Raw genomic sequence first — 17,991 nt, 5'->3', positions numbered from 1 at the left:
GCTCTCTTAAGGTTTCTGCCTGGTCACTGAAGAGAACCAACCAGTTTGAAACAGCTGTCAGGCCAGTTAAACCTTTATCAAATGCACTAATAAAAGGCGATTATATGGACGCTTGCGCAGCGTTCATGTCTTTTAAGTAGTGCAAGCTAAGGAAACTCGGGGATGCCGAGGATTGTATTCTCGCAAGCTCTCTGGTCAATTTACGAAACTTTCATAGTTTCTACAAACATTTGGCTTCGAAATAATGTTGGATCTAGTATCCACTTTTGCCTATGTAATTTTCCATCGCCGAAATGAAGCCTTATGGTTCTTTCTTTAGTAAGTGCTCTTTCATTTCGTAAAAGAATTTCAAAACCCGCATTTTATAAAATCCACTTTAGTGCTGTTTATTGCAAAATCTTTATTTAAGGTGATCGAAAATCACCTTCAATAAAGCCATCCATGATAAAGTGGGATTCAAAGCCCGTTGGCTGGAGAGAGGATACGGTCTATCTAATCGGCTAACAAGGTTGACAGATTTATATTATGAACTGTTAATCTTCATTCTAGCGCGGTGTGCTTAGCAAAGGGGGGGGGGGATAAGGTCTTCATTTTCACCCATACGGTGGAATCTTCCCCCAAAAAATTTTAAAGGCACCTAATTGTCATCTCCCAGCGAAAGGCCAAAATCCTTTTTATTCGAAATTTGAAATGGCGAGGAGTATGGCACATAATTTGTCTCCAGCGTGGGGTTCTCGAATTATTTAATCCACCTGTGCTATCAACGTACGAATTCACAGGAGGTTGACAATGGCCATTCATGCATTGAAAGTACAAAAAAAGGAAGAGGCATTGAAGTAGTATACACTATACTCGTATGGTGCATAGTGTATTGAAATACTATACACTATCCGATTCATATAGGATTTTTAATCATTTAGTTTTAAGTGGTTCCTATTCATCTAATGTTATTAGTAAATTCATAGTACATATGTACCTTACGTGGGCTAAGGATTTGCCATTTTTATGAATTTTAAATATTTTTGTAATTTTATTTATTTATTTTTGCATAGTCCTGAAACCTGCTCTATAGACTGAACATGGAACTTTTTCAATCCAGTTTAGGCTTTCCAATAAGCGGTTGAACTCGAGTACAAAATATAAAGGTATTTATTATTTAAATTAAGGGAATATTAAATCCCACATTGTTTCAAAACCGAATAAGAAACTCAAAGATCGGAATCAAAGAGTTTCATGCCGAATATAGTAACTATAAAAGTATAGGCGACTACTAGCGTCAGCTAAAGCAAGTAGTACAAACTAGGGCAACTCGTAGCAAAGGTGGGGAAAGTTCTGATCGCTATTCTTTGGTATTTTCCATAATGTAAAACCCATCTCTTAGGAGATGTATGATGTTATACATTATGGGATTTAATATATATATATATATATATATATATATGTAGAAAGTTTTTTACCTTGGGTATAATATACGTTAAAGATACCAAGCTATTTTAAATCTGGTTTTACTCCATTTCCCAAGTAAGCAAACAGACAAGTAAGTCAAGTTTTTTGTTTTGCAAGTAGTGCAAAGCACATCTCCTGGAGGAGATGTATGATTTGCATTAAGGGTAAATATTAAAAATAGTGATCAGAGCTTATTCCACCTTTACCACGAGTTGCCTTGACTTGCACTACGTGCGGGGTCACCAAGACTTGCACTACTTGCAGGCGCAAACTTCACTTACTTGTCTGTTTGCTTACTTGAGAAATGGAGTAAAATCACGTTTAAAATAGCTTGATATCTTTAATGATTTTGTTAAGTGTTGAAGAGATTTTGTCCATAACTGCACAAAATATTATTGTCATGTCAGTTTTAAAACTAATTCATAGTTGTGAAAAAGGTTTATAATTAAATAGAAGTGCCTTTGCTGAATTCGCTCTATTAACACGTTTAAAACAATATTGGTACTGAATTTTAAATAAATGCATCGGCAAATGCTTTTGAAATCACAATGACATGGAAGTAGGCTCACCTAATTAATTGTTCTAAAATAGCCACAGTTAAAATGTTATATCAGCGCTATTAAAATAAATTTTATGAATATACTGTGTTGTGCAAATTCTCTCGTATGTACAGAAATATCAATATATAATAAAAGGATAATCTGTGTGTGTGTGTGTGTGTGTGTGTAATATAACCAATAATATATGTGATCTTTTAAAATTATTGTGTATATATGATGTTAGTGTTGATATGTAAAAAAAAAAATAAATAACTAAATTGTATATTTTTGTGTTGTTCTGAATGTAATCTAGTCATCATATATTGAAATAAAACTGCCACTGTATCCAAATTTTATGTTAAATTTTATTGAATATCTAATGAAAAATTATATTATAAACAAAAAATTACTGTAGAAGATATAAAGATGATAGCCTTTAAAATCGCAAAATTTATATTAACACCATTATTTATCATAACATACTGACTGGAGGTAATGTTTGTTTCTAATTTTGCTATTATAAGCTGATCCAATAGAGAGAAAAGTAAAAATTATTATTATATTATCCAAATTAGAGAAATATAATCTAAATATTATAAAACGCTACAGTTATAGAGGGGAAAAGAAAAAATGTCCTTTGCCAATAAATTGAATTTTTTAAATAATATGTTTTATTGAAAAAGGGTGCATAAATTTTTCGATGAAACATTTCTAAAATATTTTTGCCAGGGAGCAAAAATGTTTGCTACCTGACAACAAATATAGCCTACACCATAATATTTTTCATATACAATATTATTTGAAACCGTTCAGAGACTTTCCTTGTTTTTTCGAAAACCACCACAATGTCTGCGATAAATTTACATCATACAAAGAATTCTATCGAATCCTAGTATCTTTATAAATACGACATGTGGTTCGTATATGTACGACCACGTGTAAGTACGACCACATATCGTATATGTCGTATATGGAGTGCAAAGCTTCAAAACAACAGGAGAAATGCAATCTACACCATGTGACATTTTGGAATGTAATTTGGATAAGCTTTTTCTGATTTTTTTTAAATAAAATAGGAAATTTTAAAGCGGACTGAGGAATGAATGTTTTCATATCATAAGGATGAGGTGATAAGTTCAGTGTAAATAGTTTGGATCACACGATTGAAAACAATAAACGCTGTGTTGATGCCTTATCTATGGGAGAAGATCTCAACACTATTCATGGTATACCTAGAAGATATCGGTAGTCAACAAGAACTCTACAATGTTTGAAGTGTAGTGGAGTCATCTTGGTATCAGATAAAGTGAGTATAAAATGCTCATCAGCATTTTATATTGATTCTAATTCTAGTTACTAGTATTTACTACAGGGAAAAAAAGAACGGTCAGATACAGTTTCTAAATAAACGCACATTTTCTATATTCATAAAAGATTGTTGAATCTGAAAAATCATTTATTTTTTCTAAATAATAGTTTCTTACGTGTGTCAGTAAAAAAAGCATTATTCATGTAAAGTATGGGTAGATAGAAATCCTCATGTCGTGAAAGTAAAAAAATTCCTAAAAGAATCTCTGATGAACTTCATCGAAATATTTTCTTGTTTGCTTCTTCCACAGATAACTTACTAGCTTAATAAATAATCTCGAAACTTTTGCGTCACTTTATTTTTCTAAACATTCACCCCAAAAAAGAGTCTCGCACGTCCTAAGTGATGTGTGGCACATATTAGTCACTTAATATTGTTTCCAGGAAGAGGATTTTAATAATCGAGAAATCAAGTTTGAGTAAGCTATTTAGCTAGATTAGCAATAAAATTTATTGCTTCCTACTTATTTAAAATATTAAATTCTTATGAATAATTATTTAAAATATTTAAATAATATTTATAAAATTATTTAAAATATATAAATATTTAAAAGTTTTTTTTAAATATTCTCTTAATTCCTAATAAAAGAATAAAATTCTTATAAACAATTTTTGCACCTTTTTTTTTCCCCATTAACATGTTATATATTCTTACACAAAGAAAACTTTTCTGAAGTTATGATCTGCTGTGGAGATCATAACTTTTGGAAAAATTTTCTTTGTGTATCACAGCAGATCATTCTATATGGAAATTCCTAAACAACCTCCGGATCAAGCGCAAATCCCCCCCCTCTGCAAGCAGAACAGCAACTTGCATACACAGATGCTGACAAAGCCGAAGCCATAGCAAGAAACCTAGAGAAACAATGCAGTCCTGCATATGATAACCTAAACATCAGCCACGTATAAAAGATCCATCGTAAAGTAAGGTTCACAGTAAATCGTCCCGATGTCAATCCAAGTCCTATAATGCCTACCTCACCTACCGAAATAATCGGCATCATCAACCATCTCAAGATCAAAAATGCCCCAGGTCCGGATGGCATCACTAACCAAGTCATCAAGGCACTACCACGCAAAGCCATAGCACATCTGGCAAAAATCATAAACTCCATCCTCAAATGGTAGCATTTCCCCCAGTCATGGAAAATAGCTGACATCATCCCAATTTACAAACCAGGCAAAGACCCACACCTACCTGAAAATTACCATCCCATCAGCCTGCTATCCAATTTAGGGAAAATAGCTGAGAAAATGATCCTCATCAGACTCCAAGATCATGTCAACCAATTAAATATCATTCCAGAAGAACAATTCGGCTTCCGTCAAAATCACAGCACTACCCATCAAATCCATAGACTGGTAGAATACATCACCACAGGATTCAATTGGAATCAACACACTGGAGCTGTCTTCCTAGACATCTCAAAGGCCTTCGATAAGATCTGGCACCAAGGCCTCCTCTACAAACTTATCATCGCTAACCTTCCACTAAACATGATACACCTGATCAAATCATACCTCTCCAACAGGAGGATGCAACTCAAAATCAATGAAACAGTCTCAACCCAACGGAAAATCCTCGCTGGAGTTCCTCAAGGATCACCGCTAGCCCCGATCCTGTTCAACATCTATATGGCAGACATCCCTCAAAATCCTCTCACATCCACCGTCGCCCTTTATGCTGATGACACGGCTATTCTAGCCAGATCTTGTCAAGCACTTCTCGTCACCAAAAAACCACAAGACACCATCCTGAATCTAGAAAAATGGTTTAAAGACTGGCGACTACAATTAAACCCCCAGAAAAGTACAACGATACTCTTCACAAGAAGACGAGCATCCCCCAAAGGAGACATCACCCTGTTCAACTTTAAAATTCCCTGGAAAACTGAAGCAAAATACCTAGGAATACTTCTCGATAAGCGATTATGCTTCAACAGCCACATCAAGAGCACATGCACCAAAGCTTCAAAAGTTATCGCCCAGCTATACCCCTTGATCAACAGACACAGCAAACTAAGCTCAACAAATAAAATACTACTCTACAAGACAGTGATCCGTCCCACATTCATATACGCCTCCCCAGCCTGGAGCCATACCTCCAAGACAAACATCCTCAAGCTGCAAAGACTACAGAACAAATGCCTGCGAATGATTCTGGACGCTCCGTGGTTCATCAGGAACGCCCAGATCCACCGGGACATAAATATCCCCCTACATCTCTCCACTACTACGCTCCCTAGCAGAAAAATTCTTTATGAAGACATCTATCCATCCAAACCAACTGATACAACAAGCCGGAAACTATGACGGTAATGACTACTGGAAACATAAAAGACCGAAAGCCATCCTAACACCCAACGACGAATAACCACTTCTGCCCACTCAGGGCGAGCTAAAATAGCTCACAAATCTCTCCCATCACTGCTCCCGAAACAGACAACAGGGAATATGAAAAGCGTCAAGCTTCACCCTCTGCGCCATATATGTCCTGCGTCCTTTCTGAAGTTATGTACTTAATATGACGTATACGACAACTTTGTCGATCAGACAGATGAATAACAAATGTTATGAGATTTAAGGGAAAAAAAATGTTACCAACTGTGATCGACAGTATTCCTCCAAATAAGTATATTATTTGTAAGGATTCTTATACTTGCAAATTCTTATATTTCGGACTTCTAATTGCATCAATATACCTAGATTTTGATCTTCCTCTGACTTTCACATTCTGTTTAATTTAGTACACCACTTTAGAATACCTAAATTTTGAATTCGATATATTTCCTCTGGGGATCAAAATCTTAGAATTTTGATATAATTCTGTCATTTATGCCATCTGTTCACTTTTTATATCACTCTCACAGACGAGAGCCCCCAAAGTGGATAGTAAATAAGTGTCGTTCCGGTTGCTCTGATTTTCCATAGAACCCTCACATATATCTTCCCTGATATTTTTAGCCCTATATTTCTAAAGAAACCTTTACATCCATAATTTAAAACTAATTTGGACGGTATAATTCAGTTATTTAGGCCATTTTCAACTTATTTTTTTATAAATTTATTCGAACTTCACAGTACAAGTTTTGTATATTCTACTGTCTACCTCCATATTTAATTTACTATCTTCACCACAATTGGGCCTGAACAGTTCGAATACTTAACGTGTTCCACAGACTCTCCCTTGAGAATGTATTGAATGTTTTCCATGTTCCCGCTTATATTCACAGTTTCTCTCCTTTATCGCTGATTTTGTTACGACTCAGTTTAGTTCAATAATCCTGAATACATACTAAATGCATTTAGGAGTTTAATATCATATGCGTAAAGAACTAAGTTAACAACTTCAGTTTTGAAATGAGGTTTAATACCACTTTCCTTCATAATGTGATCTATACACTCTTAAATTATAGAGTATGTATTTGATGTCCGATTTACACTACATAATTTACACTAAAAGGATTCTGAGGAAACTATCGTAACCTTTCCCAGATCAACAAAACTTAAATCAGATCTTTATTATATTCCGATGATTTCTTAACTATTTGTTTTAAAGTTAATGTCTGATCCTGAAAGTTCCTATTTTCCGTGAATTCGAACTTCTGAGTTGGCTTCCTGAATTATTGACTGAAGCTGCTGTAAACATTTTGCAGCACATTTCTGATCGAATATCATCGAATATCATCCAAACAACAAAAACACTATTTCCATATTACAAACATATATTACAGAAACGTTTTTTGCCATACAGCAAAGCACAGATCACTTTCAACTATATTTCAACTACGTGAAGTATAGTTTCATCGACGATCCAGAAAAGGCTACCATTTGGATTTCATGCTTCGATTATTTTGGATACACTTCTTGTTTCTTTGCGATAGTGATATTCTAGGAGGGAGGGGGAGGGGGAGTCTGCTTCTTCTCATCCGGTGTAAGTTTCACATGTGGTTTGATTCTAACTCGTCGATTGACAGCTGTTGATTATCTCTTATGTACAGGATTAACCGGTTTCGGTTCTATGCAGTCAAGCAGAGAGGTTACATGTTCTTTGATTGTTGAGATAATTACAAAGGAATAACGGTTGTTATAAGATGATATTACACTTTTCATATCATTAACAGTTATTTTCACATGATATTGTATCTTATAAGAAAATAAAAGTTCATTAACAGTTATTTTCACATTCTTATAAGAAAATAAAAGTTGCTATAGGACAATATTATCTATTTACATGAAAGTAACAGATGATCATTGTTCACACTGTTAAGCACAAAACTATCTTCCTTTCCCCCTTTATATGGGGGGAATGATGTCACTTCTATGTTGGAAAGTGGACTGTGATGCAGTCGCCCTGTTCGACCAGGAGTTGATTCCGTGGATTCCAGTCTTGGTGGAAAAGGTCTAAGGTGTTGTCCTGCCTGTGGTGATGAAGATATTTTTTTATTTAACTTAATAAAATATACATTAGAAGATAGGTAACAAAAGGACTATTTACATATTATAAGTATATAAGTATATATATTACAGAGAAAGAAAGATTTTCCCTTCGGATATACACTAGAAATTGCAATAAATGAATCAACATTACAGTTCAGTTTCACTCTTTGTTATCGTTCAGATGAAGTGTATTGTTGTCGGCAATCCAGGACAGGGTACCAGATGGATTCCACTCCTCTGTGAATTTCGCGATAGTTCTTATTTCTTTGTAGTAATCAAGTTCCAGTGAAAGCCTGCTTCGTAATTTCCGACGTAAGCTAAATATGAGGGTTTGTGCCGATTCGGTGATGGATGGGTCCTGGTTAATTCTTGTGTGTTTTAGGTAGAAGCTGTAGATGACGGCCTGATGTATGTCAGAATCTGGTTTGGCACACTTTGATTTATATGGAAGATCCAACTGAAATCTGGGCGGTATGTACAGCTTTGTGGATGAGAGGGTTAAGCATGAATACACAAATGGCAAAGCTGGAGGCCCTGACATCAGGAGGTGGGTGGTATATTTTCTTGAAGTTGGAGGGAAGCATTGGAAGTGAGGCTTCAGGTGATACAAGATGAAAGATCGGCTCCGCGCAGTTTCTAGAAAGAATACGGATTCCCTGAGGTGTAGCGATATCTGGATAGGCTTTTATAATAGCAGTTTGCATCTGTTGATATTGCTTTTCAGTTTTTGGTTTTTCCACTTTAGGGTCTGAGTCAGGAGGTCCCTTATGATTGTTATTCCTGCCCAGTTCCATGTAGAGAAAAGCAAGGGTTGGCCAGTTGCGAGACTTGTTATGGTTCTGTTCGAAAATAGTGGTTCTGTAAACATAGCTGACTCTGTTGCTCCTGTCAGTGTGTGATGAAGTTCTGTATTTTTCCACCGCTGTAGAGGATCTCTGTAAAAATGAGATAGTTTAGGAGGTGATGGTGCAGATCTGGCCATCCGGAGGATTGTGGAAAGTGTGAGTCCGCTGGTGGATGATTTCATGATGTAATCGAAGATGGTTACGTAAGCTTGACTGTACTGAAGTGTCTTTAGGAGAAGGATTATCCTGAAGGATGTAATTTTGTTTTCAAGGGAAATCAGGCCTTGACCTCCCTTACTGAGTGACTTGCAGAGTTCAGAGTATGTTGTCCAGTTAGTATTTTTCCTTGTGGTTAAGGTAGATAAATAGATAGATTGCTGGATAAATAAATAAAATGCTTAAATGGATTGATGATCTTATGCATTCGATCACGTACTTAGGTCCTTTTGATTTAAAAAAATTGGTTTTTCCCCATCGAAATGACAATTTTTCAAATATTTAGTTTCAAACCTTAAAACGCTGTTGATCTATTTCTTGGACAAATTAATCTACTTTAAAGAGTATGTGTAGCGACCTCTCACCCCTTTCCACAGGTTTCTGACTGTCTCATGTATAACCCAATGTACTCTCCATTTAGAGGAAGAGTTTTTCCAACTGGTGATGGGTAGATGCAGATATTTTGGTTCGTTCTTCAAACACGCACAAAATACCAAAAAACGAGTCCATACTTGTAGTGAAGTGGACATATTATTCTCGCTTGAAATTCTCGCTAAGAACTTCTCTACTAGATAAAATGTATGCTCGCCAGTCTCATCTTAGAACTCCTTGTTTTAAAGCAATATTGCCGTTGCTCTTAAAAATATGGCTGCCCAACTTTGTTGTTTTCATAGAAACACACCACACTATAAGCAAAATAACAAGTAATGTATTATATCTAGACCATGAGAACCATCTCCTCTCCATAACAACATTACACTTTGCAGAAAGGATGATACACCAGGAATGGTATGAGTATTCATTCCCGTGCTTGCGTGTGTGTGTGTGTGTACATTTTTCATTTTAATGCTAAAATTCAATTCGAAAGATAGCACCATTGGAATTCTGATTCTGAGAAATTACGTGTAATCTTATTATATAGTAGAGCACGGGGGGGGGGAGAGTACCGAATAATTACGACGATATATGTTATGAAGTGAAGTTAGGTACTGTTTTTTTTTTCTTTTTGCACCATACCATACTAGGGTCGCACGTAGATACAATTGAAAAATTATTTAACTAAGGCTGGTTAAATTACAGATATTTCATTTCGTGTATTATGGACCAACATCACTCTGTTACAGTTGGAAATTAAAACTAAAACAATAATGAAGGTATAAAAAGTATTAAATAACAGCAACAAAATTATTATGATTTTATCATTTGATTTAACAGAACTGAAACTCATTTAAAGCCGGATTAGTTTCTAGTATTTCATTATTCATCCACATTAAATTTATATTTGCTAGGGTGATATACAGTACTAAGTTCACTGAGAAACATTTTTAACGGCTTTGCGGGACGAAAACCTTCCGAGATAGGCGACTCATCTTCAATTGAAAAGTTCTGATAAAAGATCTTCGCTTCCTTGATAAGATTCCGAAAACTTTCCAACTAAAGGGCATTGTCGAATCTGAGTGAACTACAAAGGCTCTTACTTTACGTTTTGTGGATTTCTATGGTACAGTTGTTTTAAGTAATATTTTTCTACCATGGAAATGTACAAAAGTAAATTTTGTTTCCTAAAAGTACGAAAAATTTAAATAATTATTGCTTGATTATCTTTATATGGAAGATTATTATTGTTACTATAGCAACGCGCTCTATCTTGTTGAAGATTTCCATCGTTAGTCTGAGTAATAGAGAAAGGCTAACTTCTTGTGGTACAATGTTTACTTAGAATCTCTCAGGCTTGCATGAGTGCTTTCACGGGACTAAAAAATGTTTCTTTTAAACTAACCTTGACACTTCCATTACCTCCTTATTTCTGCCTGCAGTATTTCTTTTAAACACAATTACTTGAGAAATGTATTCTCTTCTCTTTAAATATAATTTTATGAAATTTGATTAAATGTAAATTCTTAATGTTTACTTTCAAATAACTTGCCCAACACTTTAAAATGTAAACATTTAATTTGGAAATTTAATTTATTCTCAATCCTTTGGAGTTGTTTTATATTTTAAAACAAATAATTTAGTATATTTTTAAGAATTTTAAACATCGTTATTTTTTTTATATAAATCTTTCATGTGCAAGCACCTACCCAAACAGCCTTAAAGCTGTCAGAGGTCATCCATGCATTTTGTTTTTCAGATAGGAATACGGATGGATGCTCAAGTCTTGAGAAGTCAGTTATTTTCCTTACTTTGGCTGACGACCAGGTAATAATAGCCAAAGACAAGGATGATAAAGAATATATCGCTGAAAAATTAATAGTCATGTGAACACAACATAAAATATCTAGTGATAGGAAACGATAGTCAGAATGGATAATCCAGGAGTAGGAAAAATCAGACTGGTCGAGCACTTAAAATATCTAAGGAGAGTATTGTATATAATTTATATGCATACATATATATTGCATATGTATAAATTTGGCAACTGTGAAAAAAACATGGGGTATCGTATAAGTCAAGCGAGAAAAGTAATATATATGGGTTCTGTGGAGCCGAGAGTACATGAAGAAACACTTTTATGAGACTATTAAAATTATTATGAGGGTCATTATTAAAAGTACTTCGTATATGCAGGTGAACGATGGTGGCACAACGCCAGAAAACTAAGACGATGTGCAGTAGAAATTGACTATCTTTAGGACCCATCGTATTCAGGAATTTGGATAAATCTGTGGGTGAACAGGAAGGCTTGACACCAGGCAGTATAGCCGGTGTCACATGATACACCCTGTGTTGTTCGGGCCGTAAATTCATATTAAGTGATCAAGTAATAAAAGGCAAGCTGATAAATGGAGAAACCTATAAATGATGATGTTGAAATGGGCCATTTGGAATAAAAATGGGAAATGCTCATTTTTGAATGTACACTTCAAAACGAAGTGCACGTTCGTTTTTCAATTTTAACCCTGCAACGGGTTAAAATTGATCATACAGATTTATCATACAGCTTTCGAATTATTGTAGTTTTTCCCTTTGTTCCTTAATTTAAGGAGATCAGTGTATTTCATAATCAAACAGCATACAGCAGCAGCATCTCCAATACATAATATTAGCGTATAACATACGGTATAATCTTATAAGCTTGTTTCCACACTGTATAAAAGCAAGCCTGTATTCAATAATTCTCAAAAGAAAAAGACTCATCAACAAATTAACTTTTCATTGCTTTTACCTCATTTTTCTGAAAAGTTTGTAGCAGTATAACATAGAATAAAAGGCAGTAAAAAACTCACTGATGAAATAGCGCCTTTAATTCTTATATGTTATTTGTGCTTTATCTGAATTACATAGAAACAAGCAATTAGAATTATACTCGCTTCATGTGATTTACTTCAATATTTCTGAAGTAAAAAAAAAAATTAAAAATATTCATTTTTAAAGTAGATGACGTTTTTAACGTTGTAGGTTTTCTCAGGTGAACCCTCCTTCTATTCCTTAAACCCCCCCCCCCCTTATGAATTATAAAATAACATGTTTAATTGTTTACCAGTTTTCTTTTTCATATGAGACATGCATGTCTGTTTGGTGACAAGTTCAACACCTAGCATAGAAAAAATACAATTTATTCGCCGTTAACATAGTCTAATCTCTTAACTCAAAATAATCTGTCATACAAGACATGTTTATTTAGATAACATATATGACATTAAAATATACAGAACTGCATAATATAGCACAATTGGAACATTTTGCTACGAAAATAGTACACTTGACCATTGGAAGAGCTCAGAACTCGATTCCCGTGACGAGAATTTTCTTCCCGCATACAGACAAATCGACCGTGAAGTCCGCGGTCGATTTGTGGTCCGTGGACTTCACGGTCCACGGTTCACAAATTCAAGAAATTCAAGAAAATAATAATGTTGTAGATGGCGCTATTTGTAGATGGAAATTTAAGTAATATACACTGGGGATTGCGTAGAAGGGGTGTCCTTCCGAAACGAGTCCTTGGACTCCCTGAAGGTGTTTCATATAATGAGAATAATCCCAACAGATGGCATTTTAAACATTTCAGCTTATAAGAATGGTTAAGATCATGATTTATTTCAACAAGAATCTGATTGGAATTTCTTCACGAGTAAATTCTGTTAGTCTTGCAGCTAGGATGAGGATCATCATACTGCTTACTGGAGGCCTGAAGTGGCTTGTAAATTTCAGAATTTAGTTTCTAGAGGACGGTTTTCTGATAATTTTTATTCCACATTAAATATTAATACTGACAGTAATACCAATGTACTATAGGCTAACAGGCCTTTTGGTTGTTTTCATATAAAAAAAGAAGCGACATCATCGAATGATATCAATTTGTATTTTATTGTATTATTGGATTTATTTAAAAAAAGAAGAAAAGGATTCCGATCAACAACCTTAGACCTGCTTCCTCCACTAAAGACATCTTGTAAAAAATTCTGAGACTTTTCCAGCAGTGGACATTTATAAGGAAGTTGCATGCGTTTTTGCTGTTATGACAAACAACTAAATGAGATTTTAGTTGATCGATATCGTCCTTATCTTCATACCTAATGCAATAAAAAATAACTCCAATGGACAGCTGATATCATCTTTAGAAGTGAAGATCGGTTTGAACTTCAATACTTAGAGCCAGAAAAATGCAGTGTCCTAATGCCTCAAAGTCATTGATGTTGAGGAAGCTCTTGCGATTTCGAATTGGTGTATTTTGCACAATGACAACAAATTTTGTTGGGTCTAGTATATTATATAATACCAGAAGAATCCTTCCCGACTTTCGAGATAAAATTCTTTTGTTTAATACTTTAGTCAATCCACTTCTGGTAATTATTCTGGTATTGTTATGTTAGACCTCTATATTAGTCATCAATGGATTCGGACAACAGCAGCAAAATTACAGTAACAGAGATCAGCTGTGACGTCATCAAAATATGGAAATACGATGGTGAAAGGGAGCCCAAAACCATGAATCCATGAAACTACAGAAACTTACAGGAAACAAGAGATAGACAGATAGATATTTTTTTAATTTTTTTTTATTTAACTTGTTAAAATATACATTAGACGGTAGGTAACAAGGACTATTTACATATTTTAAGTATATAAGTATATATATATTACAGAGAAAGAAACATTTTCCTTTCGGGTATACAATAGAGAATACAATAAATGAATTCAAAATTTACAGTTCAGTTTCAGTCTGAGTTATCGTTCAGATGAAGCGCATTGTCGTCGTCAATCCAGAAGAGGGTACCAGTTGGATTCCACTCCTCTATGAATTTCGCGACAGTTCTTGTTTCTTTGAAGTACTCAAGTTCCAATAAAAGCCTGCTTTTTAGTTTCCGTCGGAGGATATACATGAGGTTTTTTGTGCAGTTTCAGTGATGGATCGGTGCTGGTTATTTCTTGTCTGTTTTAGGTAGAAGCTGTAGATGACGGCCTTAGCGCAGATGAAGAGGAAATTGCATGTTCTGTGTCTGTTTTCTTCTGTGTGGACTAAATTCCAGTAGTCTTCTTGGCTGTATGCGTAGTTACAGGTGCTAGAGGCAGTATTCAGGGCATAGGAAAAGCATGGATGCTTTTCCCTGGAATATGAGCGGTTCTGCTCGGTGGTGGTGGTGTGTGTGTGGGGGGGCATCACTGAGTGGAACCAACGCTGAGTTGGATGGTCTTTCGGCCACTCGTAGGGAGTGGTTCGTGGAAATCGTCTTAATTTTTTAGAAAGGGCTTTACTTACATACCAGTTCCATTGTAGCCCATACATGTCGTACGAGGCGACTAAAATGAGTACCCAGGGAAGGTAATGGATGACAATGCTGTAGCCAATGAAGCTTTAACTGAGGATCGGCTATTACTGTTACCCCTCCTGCCATGATCAGAGCTTATAACCCTATATTATCCTATCGATACATTTTCTTCTACAGATAGCGGGGAATATGAAGAGCATTTTTGCTTCACCCATCTGGCCAAAAAAAAAAAAAAATTTCTCGAATAATAACGTGACTTATTTGCTCATTTCTAATTGACAACATTAACATGATAATGACGAAGAATATTTCTGTGATTTAGCAAATCTTCATTTAATTTTCGTGTATGGAAACTACATGTTTCTCAACATAAATAGATTCATTAAAACTAATAATATAACCCAATAAATTTCTTAAGTCGTCAGCGAGGGTACTTACATCATCTGGGATACTTTCGAAATCGTGTTTATGTGAAGGAACTATCAGAGGTGTATTACGAATTAATAATCTTTCGTTCTTATCTGGAAATGTCAGAAACTCTGTTTCCTATGCAAAAAATGAATAGCTTAATGTGTTCGGGAGGAAATGTTCCTGAATACGATCTAATGTGTCAGCCCTAACGTCGTAAACAAACCGACAACATCTAAACTAACTATGACGTCTGAAGATTCTTTATATAAATCCTTTATCCTTTCAATAACATATAAGCTACTCTTCGCATATGATCCTGTCGTTTCAATGTATGTGGAGCTATCAGGCTTGATAGATATTTTGTTAAGTTTGTTGACGGGCGATCTCTCCAATTACGCTTCACTTATGCACTTCTTAGGACTAAAGCGATTTTTTTTTAAAAAAAATTCTTTTGGCCATTTGAGTAACTGTTTAATTAAGTCATTGGTTTTATGTCAAAGATGAGCAAACGTGAAGCGAAAATGATTAAAATGAGACTGAATCAATAACAGAAATATTGATAAATAGCAAGTAGTTTCGTTATAGTATTAGGAAGGTTCTATAAAGTGTATGCCAGTACATTTATGTATCGCGTACACTGGATATGAGAAAGTATATAATAAATTTATATAAAATTTCAATTAAATGTTATTTAAATTAATATATATATCTTATTAAAATGCATTTTAGTAAAATTTTTCTTATTTTGTAAAATTTAAAAAGAATAGATAGAAAACACCAATTTATTTTATTATTATTTTTTGAATAAAATCTTTGCATAAAAACCGAATGTCATGTGATGTAACAATAATGTAGCGTTGATTAAATGTTTCCGACAACGTTTAAACTAATTATAAATAATTAAAATAATTTCATGCAATTATTTATTATAATTATTGATTATAAAATAATTGCATGAAAATCTCGAGCGTGTTATCAATTTTAGCGTTGTTGTTGTTGTCTTGTCCTTTGAGGAGTCTTAAATGTTTCCATGTGCTCTTTGAATGGCTTTGGCTATGTCGATGATTTTGTTCGTATAAAGTTGTTGTTGTTCAGGATTAGGGTTTATTGCTTACAAAGTTACTGTCATTGCTGGATAGGGAAAAATGTGAGTGGGTGTCACTTCGGTATTAGGGCAGATATTGCAGTTTCTATATGTTCTCGTACCATCCGTATTGATCTTCATTCCTCTAGGATGTCCTGTTCGGAGTGACGTAGATCTTTCTGTCAACATTAATTTCGGGAATTTGGTGTTGTATCCCTGATTTTAGTGGAATTAATTTAGATTTTGCGAGTGCGTTAGAATCAGCAAGAATTATCATGTCAGCTTCTTAGTTAAGTTCTCTGGCCTCTTTGGCTAATTTTTTGCGACCGTAAAATGCAACTTTTCACGAACACATTAGTTCTATTATATTTATTTATTTTCATTTTATAACTTATGGTATAGTAGTGTTGTTATCAGCACTTGTATGAATGTGCTTCGTTTTTGGCCTTGGAATGTATTTATTCCAAAAGTGGTGTTATTCTTCAGTCATTATATAATGTTTGCTAAATACTTAATTATTTTTGTTTAATTTATCCGCAAATATATAATTTAATAATACAAGAATTTCAAAGAACAGGTTTTAATCGTTTTTCATTTTTACTTTGATTGAAAAAAAACACACACCGCGAGAAAATTGAAAATATAAATAAAGGAATTCTAAGAATCTTACTATGAAACAAAACTGATTTATGAGAAAAATTTCATCCTTTTATATCTTTAATCAAACTTTAGTTTTAGGGTAGAATTATTTTTATAAAACAAGCAAATGAAAATACAATTCCGATACCAATAATAAGAAAATTAAAGCAAATTATAAATTTCCACATTTAAAGGTCTTTTGGCCACTATTGAGTGGTCTAGGGATCTCCGAATTTTTAGAGATTGGCTTTACTTAGGTATACTTAGGTATTGCCAATGAAGTTGTAACTGAGGCTCGGTTATTGCCGTTACCCGGCCATGACTAGAGCTTTTAGCTCAATGACACTCCATCCACACAGATTTTCTTCATTCAGATGACGGGATAAAGAGTCAAGGACTCAGTCCATCGCTCAGTTCTTTTAAGAACTTTAAGAGTGGTTGTTTGTACAGCTTTTGCTGAGTAGCATTTATACTCCAAGGCTTTTTATTTTTATTTTATCTCGGAAAAAAATTCATATAATGGGACTAAATTTAAAAGATTTGGAAAAAAAAATACATTTCGTTACAACAGAGAAGTTAGCAGCCATCCATTCAGTTTACTGAATCAGCAGGTTTAGCTGTTAAAAATATATAGGGTATATATAGTCAGAAAATATAAATATATTTATAATTATCATATAATAGTAAAAGTCATTGTCACAAACAATGACTCCGTTATAATTAAAGGACAAAAACCAGCATCTAAGAAACTGTTTAGTTGGGGTAGGTGGGGGGGGGGGGGGGAAGAATCCTTACGAAATCTATTTTTGTTTCGATTTTTTGTTACCTGAACCTCGCATCAACAAATTATACAGAACGTACCTAGAATTATTGATTTCTCAGCAAAGCGAGGCTTGCTGAGAAATTACTTCCTACAGTTTAATAAATAATGATAACATTCCTTGTTATGATAGGCAAAGCATGTAATATCAGATAAATTTCGATTGAACGTACTGTGCAAATTAGTTAGAAATGCAAGTTGTTTTTGTAGGAGAATTAGAAAATTGTTACAAAGCCTAAATGCTGTAGAATATTGCAGTGCCAAATGCCAAATTTTAACAAATTTGTTTCAAAAGTACAAAAAATGCACTTCTTGGAAAACAGCTTTCCAAAAAGCTTGGAATTACACATAGTGAAAAATCAATCTACTAAATAATTATTTGAAAATGTGGTAAAATTTATCTATAAAGAGAAAAATATTTATATGACCAATTTTGAACTATCTTCTTGTGAATATATGATAGACACAG

This window comes from Typopeltis vanoorti, chromosome 9, assembly GCF_054136105.1.
Source record: "Typopeltis vanoorti isolate ZY-2024b chromosome 9, IOZ_Tvanoo_1.0, whole genome shotgun sequence".
Taxonomy (NCBI): Eukaryota; Metazoa; Arthropoda; class Arachnida; order Uropygi; family Thelyphonidae; genus Typopeltis; species Typopeltis vanoorti.
This window is presented reverse-complemented; position numbering follows the sequence as displayed.